The following is a 13,685-nucleotide window of genomic DNA, read 5'->3' as shown; positions in this document are numbered from 1 at the left end:
CCTCGATTCGATTTTGAGAAGAGTTGGGGTTCACTCGCCCACTACTATCATCTGATTTGTGTTAATTAATATGGTTTCCTTCCGACTTTTCTTTAAGTGGATTTGAGTTGGCGGATTGATGTTTTTTTTATGGAAGCTTATACGATGTATAGCTCCGGGGTTGTGCTCCCAATGGGTTTTATTTTTGCTTTTTTTCAGTTAGTAGGGTGGGTTTTTTTTAGTTAGTAAGGGTTCTTTCTTTTCCTTCTTTTTCTTTCAAAAATATTCTTAACACTTCATTTTTTCTTCTTATTATTGATATATTGCTTAGCTTTGTGAATCAGTTATTTGCTAACTTAATTCCTTATTGTACCTACTGACATTGACCTAATGTATCTTTTATTTGTTAATCTTCAATAATAATTAATAAAAAGATTTTAAAAATGAAAATGAGAAGCAAGAGACTGTAGTTGCTAGAATCTGAAGCAATGAACAATTCACAGGAGGAACTCAGTGGCTCAGTCTGAGCCCTGATGCAAGATTTTGATCCACTCAGAATGTAGATTATTTCCTTCCTCCCACAGATGCTGCTCGGACGGCTGAGTTCGTCCGCCAGATTGTTTGTCGCTTTGATGCTTTAGTTGCTCACTCTGCGTATTCAGACACCTCAGTATGAAAAATGAAAAATGAGAAATATCAACATAAGTTGAACACGGTGATGCCAACACAAACTTGTGGTAAACTCTCAGTTTTTTCAAACTCCTGCACCACAGCAAATTTTGAAAGGAAAAATATTTCTTTTGGGCACCGATACATTGCAAACTATCCTCAATTAAGATAATACAACTTGGCAATATAATCGTCATCATTCTTGTGAGAAATAAGATACTGGAATGAGGTCAGATAATCCACACCAGGAAATGAAGGAGCAATTACTACCCTCAGGACAATTCCTGATTTATTCTATACTAGGATAGGTTGACAAAAAAAGAACCATGGTCTGCAGATTCTATTGCATGGCTCAAGAATTTGTGCACTATGCAAAAGAATTTGATCAGATCCCAGTCACCATAACTTACCTCCTGAGATGCAATGAAGTATTTCATTTCTTCTGGGAGATCTATGTTATGTTTTGCAACTTAAAAACATGAGACTAATTGGAAGAAAAACAAGGAGCTGAGAGTTGTGAGTCTAACTTCATCTTTCACTTTAAGCGAGGCGTGCACTTATCATGTGATTGCGTCGTGACGTATGCAATTCATGCATTTTTGCATATAGCCATGATGAATTATATAAACAATGCTTAACCAAACAATATATTTACAAGATTACTCAAGTATGACTGAAATATTAAATATACATCAATGTACACTTCTGAAGCACTTACACACAGTGGCATCCACGCATTTGAAGTAATGTGAATTGGATTTGACTTCTTATCATCATGTACTGAGATACAGTGAAAAGCTTGTTCTGCATATTGTTCAAGCAGATCAAATCTTTACGCAGTGCCTCGTGACAGAATAAGGCAAAACAATACCAATACGGAATAATGTGTAACAGCTACAGAGCACTGCAGGTGAATAATAATGTGCAAGATCCTAACAAAGAAAATTGTGAGGTCAAAGGTCTAATTTATTCTACTAGAGAACTATTGCGGATGATACGAAGATAGGCGCTGGGGCAGGTAGTGTTGAGAAAGCAAGGAGTCTGCAGAAAGGCTTACATGAAGAGAATTGGGAAAGAAGTGGCAGTTGGAACAGAGTGTTGGGAGGAACATAAGCATAGACTATTTCTTTAGCTAAAGGGTGGTGAATCTGTGGAATTTGTTAGCACAGGTGGCTGTTGAGGCCAGGCTATTGGATATACTTAAGGCAGAGATTAATAGCCTCTTGATTAGTCAGGGCATGAAAGGTTCCGGAGAGACAGCAGAAGAATGGGATTGAGAGGAAGAACAGATCAGCCGTGATGAAATGGCAGAGCAGATTAATTGGGCTGAATGGCATAATTCTGCTCCTACAGTGCTGTGCAACAGTCTTAGGCACCCTAGCTATATACACATGCCTAAGACTTTGCACAGTACTGTATATATCTTATTGAAATTTATATTTTTATTATTATGTATTGCAATGTGCTGCAGCTGCAAGACAACATATTTCATCATATACAGTATGTTAGTGACATTAAATCAGATTCTGATATGGATTCTTCTGGGTGTTCTAGTTTCTACCCATGTTCCAAAGATGAAGATCAATGAGTTGTGAGCATGCTATGTTTCTGCTGTAATCATGGTGATATATATGGACTGTCCTTCACAATCTTTGCTGATTTGATTTGACACAAAACATGACAAAGAAAACTAATCAAGTGTGATATTAAATTAAATCCAATCTAATCAGTCACCACTAAATACATAAGAACAGTGTAGTAACAAGTTATTCTCAATCGCAAGGAACTGCGATTGAAGAGTGATGATATTATTTAAACCTCCACCTCTCCTGTTGAAGAGGGTTTAGAACACTTACACAGTAGTAAGTCATCAGATGAAATAGACCAGTGAGCAGACATCAATATCTATGCTGCAGTTCAAATTGGTGAAAGGTTTCCTGGACATTTTCTCAATGTACTCTTGTGGAAGTTGTGGTAAGGCAAGGGTTAACATAATGTCCAGGCAGGGAGAGACTGTGGGCAGAGTGCAGAGAGCACAGGTAAGAAAGGTCTTTGAAAAGCATAGCTTCCCTTTACGTAGCAGGTGACCGGAGCCATTTTGGTTATGGAGATGTGATAAGAATGTAATAGAAGGGTGAAAAGCAAAGACCAACAAAGGGACAATTACTTCACTAACTTCAAAGTATCATCAGTTGTGAGCGTGGAGTTTCTATTGATTTTAAGACCATAATCGTGACTGGCAATTGATTTTGCAAGTAAAGAGTTCAAGCATATACAGTGTACAAAATGGTCAGTCTCTATAACTGCTAGTCAATTCTGTATAAAAGTGGCATTTATCTGTTCCACATTCAGAACAGTGTAGTGACAGGGGCCATGCTGTTTTACTTGTGTGCACAAGTAAAGCTAAGGATGATTGAGGAATGAGTGTGAGTTTTCAGAGTCCAGTTGACAGATGGTAACTTGCTTAAGCACTCCTTCTCTTATCATGCCCGGAATTCTCTTTTCCTTTCCCTGCTTGGTAGCTCTTGCTGAAATAAGCTAGCAGCTCCGTGTTAAAAATGTGAAGTTTCAAACACAGGGTTTCTTCAGAAATTCTGGTGGAAGGGGGTGTGATTTATTTTACTCTTTTGCTAGTGCAAATTGGGCAGAAGCACAATAGCCAACATCGGATCAAGTTATGAAGCTTTGTGTAATCCTGTGTCAGTTTAGTGAGCTGACAATGCTGACAGACTTTTGGCACGTTGGAAAACCCTTCCCTCAGGGCACGCTCACCTCGAATCTACCACCACATTCTGTTACTGCCATGCCAGCCTGATTCAGTGAACTTTGGCAGTGACCGCATGGTTCAGTAAAGCATATCTGCACCACTTGGTCTGCCAGGACTCCTCGCCTCACAGGCCTCTGAGCTGTGAAAGAGCCAAGCTGCTGTTAATGTGCAAAGGTGTGCAACATCATGGAAAAACAAATCCTACCCCAACACTCACACTCGCGCTCTTTCACTCAAAATTGACTCAAAACATGGGTGATCTGACCAACACCTGCTATATGGTTTACCAACGTTTCAGGGGAAGGATTGCTATATTGGCACAGGGCACACAGAATGTTCTGGCTACAGTGGTCTGAATTGGAGCCACTACTCTGATTAATTACAGCACCAGTGAGGCTGAAACATAACTTGGCATGATTATAACATTCTGTTCCAGCAATACACCCCTATTATTACCATGGCAGCTTTTCTCTCACAAAAATGGTATGTTTTATGTCACTTGAGTTAATGTAACACGAACAAATTTTGAAACACATATTGCCTTGAAGATGATGATTTCCTCAACAGTTCATTGGAAAACCGACTTTGGTGCAGATAGCTGATCAGTCAAGGCTCATTTCACTGACTGGTTATCCAGTGGATGAATCAACCCAAACATCTTTGTATCCTGAACCCACCATCTACAGTCTTGCATTTGCTTATTTCAGGTACAGAAGGCTGGATAACTTGAGCTCAGCACATCTAAGAGAGATCCAGCCACAGGAAGGAGGCCCTGGCCTGTGAATAGGCCTCAGTGGGCATATCCTAGGAAACCGTCCTATGATGACCAGATGACCTTTCACACCTGAGAAGCATTCCAACAGTTTTTAATCAGAGACTTTTGAAAACAATTCAAATTGATTATATGATATAAAGAATGATATAGGGAACCACTGTAGCAAAGCAGTTAGCGTGACACTATTACAGCTCAGGACACTGGAGTTTGGAGTTCCATTCTGGTGTCCTCTCCAAGGAGTTTGTGTGTTCTCTCCATGATCACGTGGTTTTCTTCTCGGTGCACCAGTTTCCTCCTATAGTCCAAAGACATACCAGTTAGCATGTTTTTGGAATGTGGGAGGAAACTCGTACAACTATTACGCAGTTAGTTCAGTTATCGTGCAGTCTCTGACTTTACCTCCAGCACCAAACTCAGCCACTACCACCTCCAAGCCGTGTCCTTCCTTGCTGCCTCTGGGCCCCCAGTCTCCCTTTAATGCTACCATCACTCTCTAATCCTTGGACTCCTAGGCTCCCTGTCACAACCACGGATTCGGCAACGCAGTAGATACGGCAATTGCATTTGTGAATATGTACGTGTCAGCTAATTATTATTTAATCGTGATAGTACTTAACTCCATACTTGTCATCTCGGTGCTTGTCGAGACTTGGACAGAGCACAGCAACACTTCGCTGCCTATTTGCTTTTGGCCTTCCCTGAGAAATTGGATTTCCGAGTCAACTGACTCTGAAGACTGGCAGTATTCGTTTAATGTATAGATTTTCTTTTCATTCACAGTGTAGGCTTCATTTTTCATTTGAGAGTTTTAGTTAATGGCCCTGTTTGGCCTAGCGTTTATTGTTTTATTTTCCCTTTAACACTGTTTGCATTAAAGTTTTGTGAACTATCGATCTGCTTCAGTGTCTCACTCCATACTTGGGCCACATCCGAACCTGGTAACACTCACTCATCGTTTCTTGGGTCCTCCATCTTCCTCCCACCCTGCATGCCTTGAACACCCCAACCCTCCTCCCTCTCCTGATGCCCCCAAATTTCATCTCCCCTATAAACCCTGTTGTGTCTTCACCATTTCCATTGACCTTCCCCTCTCTGAGGTAGAATGTTCTGTCCTTAGCAAGGGCCTAACCTTTGTCCCCCTTCAATCACACTTCAGTGAGTCCTGCACCATTCATGATGCCATCTCCGAGCCCATTTCCTGGGCAAGAATTCCCCACACCATACCAACGACCCCTTCTCCCATCTCCCACCTTCCTCCTCTTCTTGGACACCCCGCTCTGGTTCTCTGCCTTTTCTGGATCTTTTCATCTTGAATTGTTGATGAGACATCAACTAGCTCAGCTTCAGCACTTCTCTCTCCTCCTCAAACTTTCTCCATCTGAACGTAGTGCACTCCACTCTCTCCACACTAACCCTAAACGTACTCTCAAACCTGCAGATAAAGGGGATGTTGTCACAGTGTGGCAAATTAACCTCTACCTTGCTGAGGCCAGGCAGCAACTCTCAGACACCTCCTCATACCTACCCCTTGAAGAGGACCATCAGAAGACTGTCCTCAATACCGTCACTGACCTTATTGACTCTGGAGAACTCCCATCCACTGCCACCAAACTCAGAGTTCCCTTACCCCACATTGCCTGCTTCTACCTCCTACCTCCTACCCAAGATTCACAACCCTGACTGTCCGGGTAAGTCTTTTGTCTCTGCCTGCTCCTGCCCCATTGAACTCATGCCCACACACTTTCACTCCATTTTATCCCCCTTCATTCAGTCCCTACATCTGTGACGCTTCACAGGACCTCGATCTTCTCATCAACTTTTAATTCCCTCCCCTGACTGCCTTATTTTCATCGTGGATGTCCTGTCCCTTTATTCTTCCGTTCCCCCATCATTAAGGCCTTACAGCTCTTTGCTTCTTTCTTAACAAAAAGACCCAACCAGTTCCCCTCCACCACCACTCTCCTCCATCTGACACAACTGCTCCTCACCTTCTACAATTTCTCCTTCAACTCCTCCCACTTTCTTTAATCTCAAGGGGTAGCCATGGGCATCCACACGGGCCCCAACTATGCATGCCTCTTCATTGGCAACGTGGATCAGTCCATGTTCCAAGCTCTGCTCAGTAATGCTCCCTACCTCTTCCTCCACCTCATTGACAACTATATTAGTGTTGCTTCATGCACCCATGCTGAGCTTGTTAATTTCATCAACTTTACCTCCAACTTCCACCCTGCACATAAGTTCTCTTGGTCCGTTTCTGACACATCCATCCCCTTATTTATCTCTCTGTCTCTATCTATGGAGACAAACTGTATACTGACATCTTTTACAAACCTACCAGTTCCCATTTTTATCTTGATTATATCGTTTTTTCATCCTGTCTCCTGTAAAAGTGCTCTACCCTTTTCGTAGTTCCTTCATCTCCACTACGTCTGTTCCCCAAATTATGCTTTCCTTTCTAGGATGTCAGCGATCTTCAAGGAACTTCCTGCACCATTCATGCTGTCCTCACCCACATCTCCTCAGTTTCTCAGATATCCACACACACCCCAACTTCCATGTTGCCTTAACAAGGGTAGAGTCCTGCTTGTCCTCACCTACCACCCCATGAGCCTCTGCGTCCAACACAACGTTCTCTGCAACATCCATCATCTTCAACTGGATCTACCATCAAACACATCTTGACTTCCCCGCCACATTCCACTTTCCGCAGGGATCTCCCCTTCCGTGATTCCCTTGTCCATTTGTCCTTCCCCTCTAATTTCCCTACTGGCACGTATTCCTGCAAGCAAGAGAAATGCTTCCCCCTGTCCATTCACCTCTTCCCTCAACTCTAATTCAGGACCCCAAAAACTCCTTCCCAGGTGAGGCACCTGTGAATCTGTTGGGGTATCTATTGTACCCAGTTCTCCCGATGTAGCCTCCTTTGCATTGGTGAGACCCGATATAAACTGGGGGATCACTTTGTTAAGCACCTGAGCTCCATCTGCCAAAAGCCAAATTTCCCAACGGCAAACATTGTAATTCCTACCCCCATTCTGATACGTCAGTCCATGGCCTCCACTTCTGCCACGATGAGTCTACTTCCAAGGTGGAGTAGCAACACCTCATATTCTGTCTAGGTAGCCTCCAACCTGTTGGCATGAACATCAATTTCTCCCTCCGGTAATTTTTTTCCTTTTTTTCTTTTCTTCTCCACCTTCCCTCTTCTTCTATTCTCCACTATGGCCTCTTACCTCTTCTCACCTGCCTGTTGCCCCCCTATGGTGCCCCTCCTTCATCTCTTTCTCTCATGGTCCAATCTCCTCTTCCTTCTTCGCCATCCCTTTACCTTTCCACATACCTGGCTTCACCTATCACCTTCCAGCTGGTCCTCCGTTCCCTCCCCCCCCCACCATTTTATTCTGGGGTCTGCCACCTTGCTTTCCAGTCTGCATGAAGGGACTCAGCCCAAAATGTTGACTTTCATAGATGCTGCCTGACCTGTTGACTTTGTCCAGTCTTTTGTGTGTGTTGTATCAGTTAGAAGATTAATTAGACATTGTAAATAGTTCTGCAATTAGGCTAGGGTTAAATAGTTGGGTAGCACACACAAAATGCTGGAGGAACTCAGCAGGCCAGGCAGCATCTATGGAAAAGAGTACAGTTGAAGTTTCAGGTTGAGACCCATCGGCAAGACTTCCATAGATGCTACCTGTTCTGCTGAGTTTCTCCAACATTTTGTGTATGCTGCTTGGATTTCCAGCACCTGTAGATTTTCTCTTGATTGTAATTAAATAGGTGAGTCACTGTTGGGTCAAAAGGGCCTGTTCCACACTCTATTTCTAAATAAAAAATATTAAACTCACTAAAAGAATTAAAATAAATGCAATTTAATGGTGTCAAAATGGTATTTTAAAGTAATTAAAATATAGTAATGTGCAGTAAGTAAAGCATTCAGAGCACCAGTGACCACGTTCAAACACTCTTTATTCCAACAGAGAACTGAAGCTCCTGTGCAAAGTGAATCAAGATCCTACTCTGTAACTGGGATCTGTGATGACTCCAGCAGCAGAGTCCGTGGTCAGATGCTCTGGTACCAGGACTACAGCCTGCCTCTCTTTTTCCATGTGTGCACGGAAATCCAAGATGTACTGAAGTGTGAATGACTCAAAGCTGGCATGCTATGGGCTTTGTTACAATAATTTTAATATTACTGAGGAAGAGCGTCAAAACACTTGCAGACCATTGGTTCATCCCTGTGGAGAGGACACTAAATTCAACTCCCTTTTTAACAAAGTAAGCTGTATTCATAATAAAAATTATACACAAGAATAAACCAAGCAATGCCTTTTCATACATTCATAGTCAATGCTTTCAGTACTGTTCCATTACATTACTTCGATCCAATAGGACGTTGCCACTCATGTGGCCTGTCAGGTGGTTCACTATTATAATAATTTTGCTGTGAACCTTGGAACTGTTAGTCACTCCTGCTGTGATTTACACTTGAGTTGAATTGAATTTATTACTTACGTCCTTCATATACATAAGGAGTAAAAATCTTTAGATTACATTTCCATCTAAATGTGTAATATGCAATATATAGTAATTTGTAATAAATAGCATGTACAACAGGACAGTCAATATCAATATAACATAGAAATACAATTGTATCAGCATGAATTAATCAGTCTGATGGCCTGGTGGAAGAAGCTGTCCTGGAGCCTGTTGGTCCTGGCTTTTATGCTGTGGTACCGTTTCCCGGATGGTAGCAGTTGGAACAGTTTGTGGTTGGGGTGACTCAACTCCCCAATGATCCTTCGGACCCTTCTTACACACCTGTCTTTGTAAAGGTCCTGAATAGTGGGGAATTTACATCTGCAGATGTGCTGGACTGTCTGCACCACTCTCTGCAGAGTCCTGTGATTGAGGAATGTGTAGGCAGTTGGTAAGGAGTCCTGTGATTGTACAGTTCCCATACCAGGCAGTGATGCAGCCAGTCAGGATGCTCTCAATTGTTCCCCTGTTCAAAGTTTTTAGAATTTGGGGGCCCGTACCAAACTTCTTCAACTATCTGAGGGGAAAGAGGTGCTGTTGTGCTTTTTTCACCACACAGCCAGTATGTACAGACCATGTGAGAACCTCAGTGATGTATATGCCGAGGAACTTAAAGCTGTTCGCCCTCTCAACCCCAAATCCATTGATGTTAATAGGGATTAGCCTGTCTCCATTCCCCCTGTAGTCCACAACTAGCTCCTTTGTTTTTGCGACATTGAGGGAGAGGTTGTTTTTTTTGACCCCACTGTGTCAGGGTGGTGACTTCTTCTCTGTAGGCTGCCTCGTTATCATTTGAGATTAGGCCAATCAATGTAGTATCATCAGCAAATTTAATTAGCAGATTGGAGCTGTGGGGGCGACACAGTCATGGGTATTCAGAGCGTAAAGGAGGGGGCTTAGGACACAGATCTGAGGGGCACCTGTGTTGAGGGTCAGAGGGGCAGAGGTGAGGGAGCCCACTCTTACCACCTGCCGGCGATCTGACAAGAACTTGAGTGCTCTCTGGCATCAGTACTCAGTAACCCTCACTCCCCAACCTACTCTATACACTTACATTGACTTCTTGGCAAACTGAATCGATTTGATTACAATCAGTCCGTCTTTCCCCTTTCCTCCTTAGTCCAATGCATTGTTAAAAATGGTTCTTCCTGGTGTAAGCCCATGCATAGTGATTCCAGATGTGTTCTGTTCTTCAGTAATAGCCTTATTAGTTATTAGTCAAGATTGTAATGGATTCAGAATGGGAGATATCCTATTTGCACCCAAGCAAACTACGTCAGGAATTGAACTAAAGGATGACCTTCATGATGAAGGTGTTTAATTCTGACTAGCTGCATGACAAGAGTGCTCAATCAATCCAAGAGTGCTTAGTTTGATGGGCTAATTTAGTTTCTTATTGCTGAACATTGTCAAAGCTAAACTGTGAGGAAAGCTACGACTGGGGCCATAGTGTATTCAAGTCACCTGTTTAATAGTGATGATCATTCGCTGATCAATCGTCAGCTGGTGAAGAGATCCACAAAGGCAGATTGATTTCTGATGACAGCACAATTCACATCAAAGCCATGTTCCACATTTGATCTGTTGTGTTTAAATACCAAGGCAGATGAGAAAGCCAGCTGGCCTGTAAATCCAGCTTACTATGAATATGGGCCAGCCGGCCTTCCTCTTCTGTTGTTGTAAAGATCCTGCAGATGAAAGCATTGAACTGGGTGATGTGAATTTTCTACTCTCCCTAACAATTGTGTTTGGAGGACAGAATATTTCCATTCTTGGCCTTCTGTGCTAATTCTGTCTCAAGTACTTGTGCCTTTTGGAGCCTCTGACTGAGTGTTAGGAAATTTGGAGACTTCACCCGCCTCCCCACACACTCCCTGGATTCCAGTGGGTCCTGTTAACAAGGAGGGGTATAGGCAGTTGGTAAGATTAATGCAAGATATCCCAAGGAAGAATGGACATTAGAAAAGATTGTTTCAGCCAGGAAGAGTATTGACTTTTCTGTCAACTCCACACTGAACCTTTAAAATCTTGTTTTCTGCCCTTTCTTTCTAAGCTGTCTGCCGTGGTCCCGCTAAGTATCATTCAAAGAAACGGGCTCTGTTGAAATCATTGTAGGGTCTTATTGAGCTTGCAGGACCACGACCTTGTGTGGTTTAGTAACATTTTGATCTGTTTCCTGCAAAACCCCAAGCCGTTCACTTTAAGGCCTTGTGCCAAAATGGCTGGCATCCAGACCTGGCAGCAAATAGTCACGATGTGTTGAATTGGAGTTTGGAAATTAGTCCCTTTGATTGAAGCATCAATTGTTATTATAAAGCTTGCTGAGCATATGTTTGTGTAAGTTAACAGCTTGCTGTTGTTTCAGAAAAAATCCAGTCGCAGACTGGATAGCTGGTCTGCAAAGGGCAGATAGCACTTCCAACCAGAATCAGCAAAAAACCCACTGAAGTGGACAAGAGCTGAAGAGCTGTTGACTGTGCAGATGGGTAGGGCTGTGTGATTTCCGTACAAATTAGTGGGAGAGTCGTGAGCAGAAGGTGTTTGTCCTGATGTTAGAGTGGTCAGGGTGTGGTTTGGGAAGGGACTCCTTGGGGAGTTGAGTGTGAGGTCCAGGATTTCTTTCATCGCCTAAGTCAACTTTGAACAGTACAATAGTGTCTCCCATAAAACAAATGGTAATGACTTCAGGGCTGGTTGGTGGTTGAGAAAAAGTAATTGGGTAGAAGCTCAGCACCTCTTGGGCAAGGGAAGGGGGAATGCTTGGGGTATAATCCCCAGTGGAAAGCTAGCATTAGGCCTGCACTAGAAGGTTGTCATGTTAGAGACATGTTTACTATATGCGAGAGGCAAAACCAAGACTGGGAGGACAAAGAGCTCCTTGTGATTTTGGAGGGGCATTCCTACTTCTCCAAGACCACACAGGAGAGCAAAAAATGTTTCTTGTTTTTGGTCTTGCCAATGCATTGAATCTAACTCTGGTTAGCTGCATCAGCACTCAGAGTTAAAAGTGAAATTGCAGCTCTGATCTAGTTTGAGGATGCAATGTAGGATCCAACTGACCTGCACAATCCTGATCCGAACTCAGTAATGGAGCACTGTTGACAATTTTTTGCTTTACCATGGACTTGTCTCTCATTGTGTGTGTGTGTGTGTGCGTGTGTGTGCGTGTGTGTGTGTGTGTGTGCGTGTGTGTGCGTGTGTGTGCGTGCGTGCGTGTATGTATTTTGAGCTAATACCTTATTTTGCACAGTTTTTTATTTGTCACTGGTGCAATTTGTGCATAATTTATGTTCAACCGGCGATGCTCATACAAGGAAGTTTTTCACCCACACTCAATGATTCAGGAACAGCTACTTCCTCTCCAGTCATCAGATTTCTGAACACTGCCTCATTATTCCCACTGATACACTATTTATTTATTTTGTACTTGAGGTTTATGCCTTTGCACTGTACTGCTCCTGCAAAACAAACTATGTCATACAAGACAGTAATAATTACCTGATTCTGAATCATTGTACCTGTCTCACACTATACTTGCATATACAATAAATCTGACTTGATTTGACATGGGTGTGGGCTCTCCATGCCTGATAATGTGGGAAAGAATATAACAATGCACAAAGATGGCACTTATCTAGCTAAACTTGTCTACAATCTTAGCCGCAAGAGGTACTGCAGATGCTGGAAATCTAGAGCAATGCACACAATATGCTGGAGGAGCTCAGCAGGTCAGGCAGCATCTATGAACGGGAATAAACAGTCAAAGTTTCGGGCTGAGACCCTTCATCAGAACTGGAAAGGGCAAACTCAGAAAAAAGGTGGGGGTGGGGGGGAGAGAGAAGTACAAGGTGGCAGGTGATAGGTGAAACTGGGAGTGGGGGGGGGAAGGGTGCAGTAAAGAGCTGGGAAGTTGGTTGTTTGAAGAGATAAAGGGCTGGAGAAGGGGAATTTGACGGAAGCGGACTGAAGACCATTGAAGGAAGCGAAAGAGGAGGAGCACCAGAAGGAGGTGACTGGCAGGTAAGAAGAGAAGGTGTGGGAGGGAAGCAAGAATGGGAAATGGTGAAGGAGGTGAGTGGGGGCAACTACCAGAAGTTTGAGAAATCGATGTTCATGCCATCAGGCTAGCTAGAATCTTAACTATTGTTTTACTTGCATCTGTGAAGTGACCCTAAGTGTCCTCTAAAATACTGGGAGCTTTTAGTTAAAATAAATGGTAAAAACGAACTCTATTGTGTAAATAGACTGTTTCATAAGGAACTTGAAGAATTCTTTCAGCTTAGAGCTGACAATCATAAATATCAATGTATCATATCAAATCTCTCTTCATGTTACAGTCCCTTAACTATTGATAGCAATTAAATGTTTAAACTTAATAGTATCCACCTGCATCATTTTTGGGACATCAGACCAGATGATTCCAACAAATTACCTGTAAGTTGATGAGAAGCAGGAAAAATAGTAAGGTCTTTTAACAATAAGCCTTTTTTTTTTGTTTGGAGGTACAGCTTGGTAACATATAACTCCTGTCAGTATCACGTAGAGTATCCATAAGCCACTCTAATGTAATATGCATCAAAATCATAAAACTTGCAAAGTAAATTTGACTGCACGATTTGGATTTGAAAGGCTTTTAACATTCTTCCACTTAAGCTATGTACCTGAGGATCCTCTAAGGACCCTCACCATTCAGGACATGCCCTCTTCTTATTACAGCCATTTGGAAGGAGCTCCAGGAGCCTGAAGACCATTGCTCAGTGTTTTAGGAACAGCTTCTTCCCCTCTGCCATCAGATTTCTGAACTGTTCATAAACACTTCAACTCTACCTTACAATTTTGCTCTCCTTTAGCACTGTTTATATTTTTTATATATTCTTATGTTAAGTTTTATGGCAGGTGATGTAGTGCTGCCACGAAGAACCAAATTTCACGACATATCTCAGTGAAACCTGATTC

Source organism: Hypanus sabinus, chromosome 23, assembly GCF_030144855.1.
Source record: "Hypanus sabinus isolate sHypSab1 chromosome 23, sHypSab1.hap1, whole genome shotgun sequence".
In the NCBI taxonomy this organism is placed as follows: domain Eukaryota; kingdom Metazoa; phylum Chordata; class Chondrichthyes; order Myliobatiformes; family Dasyatidae; genus Hypanus; species Hypanus sabinus.
The sequence above is the reverse complement of the archived record's forward strand: the minus strand, read 5'-3'. Positions refer to the sequence as shown.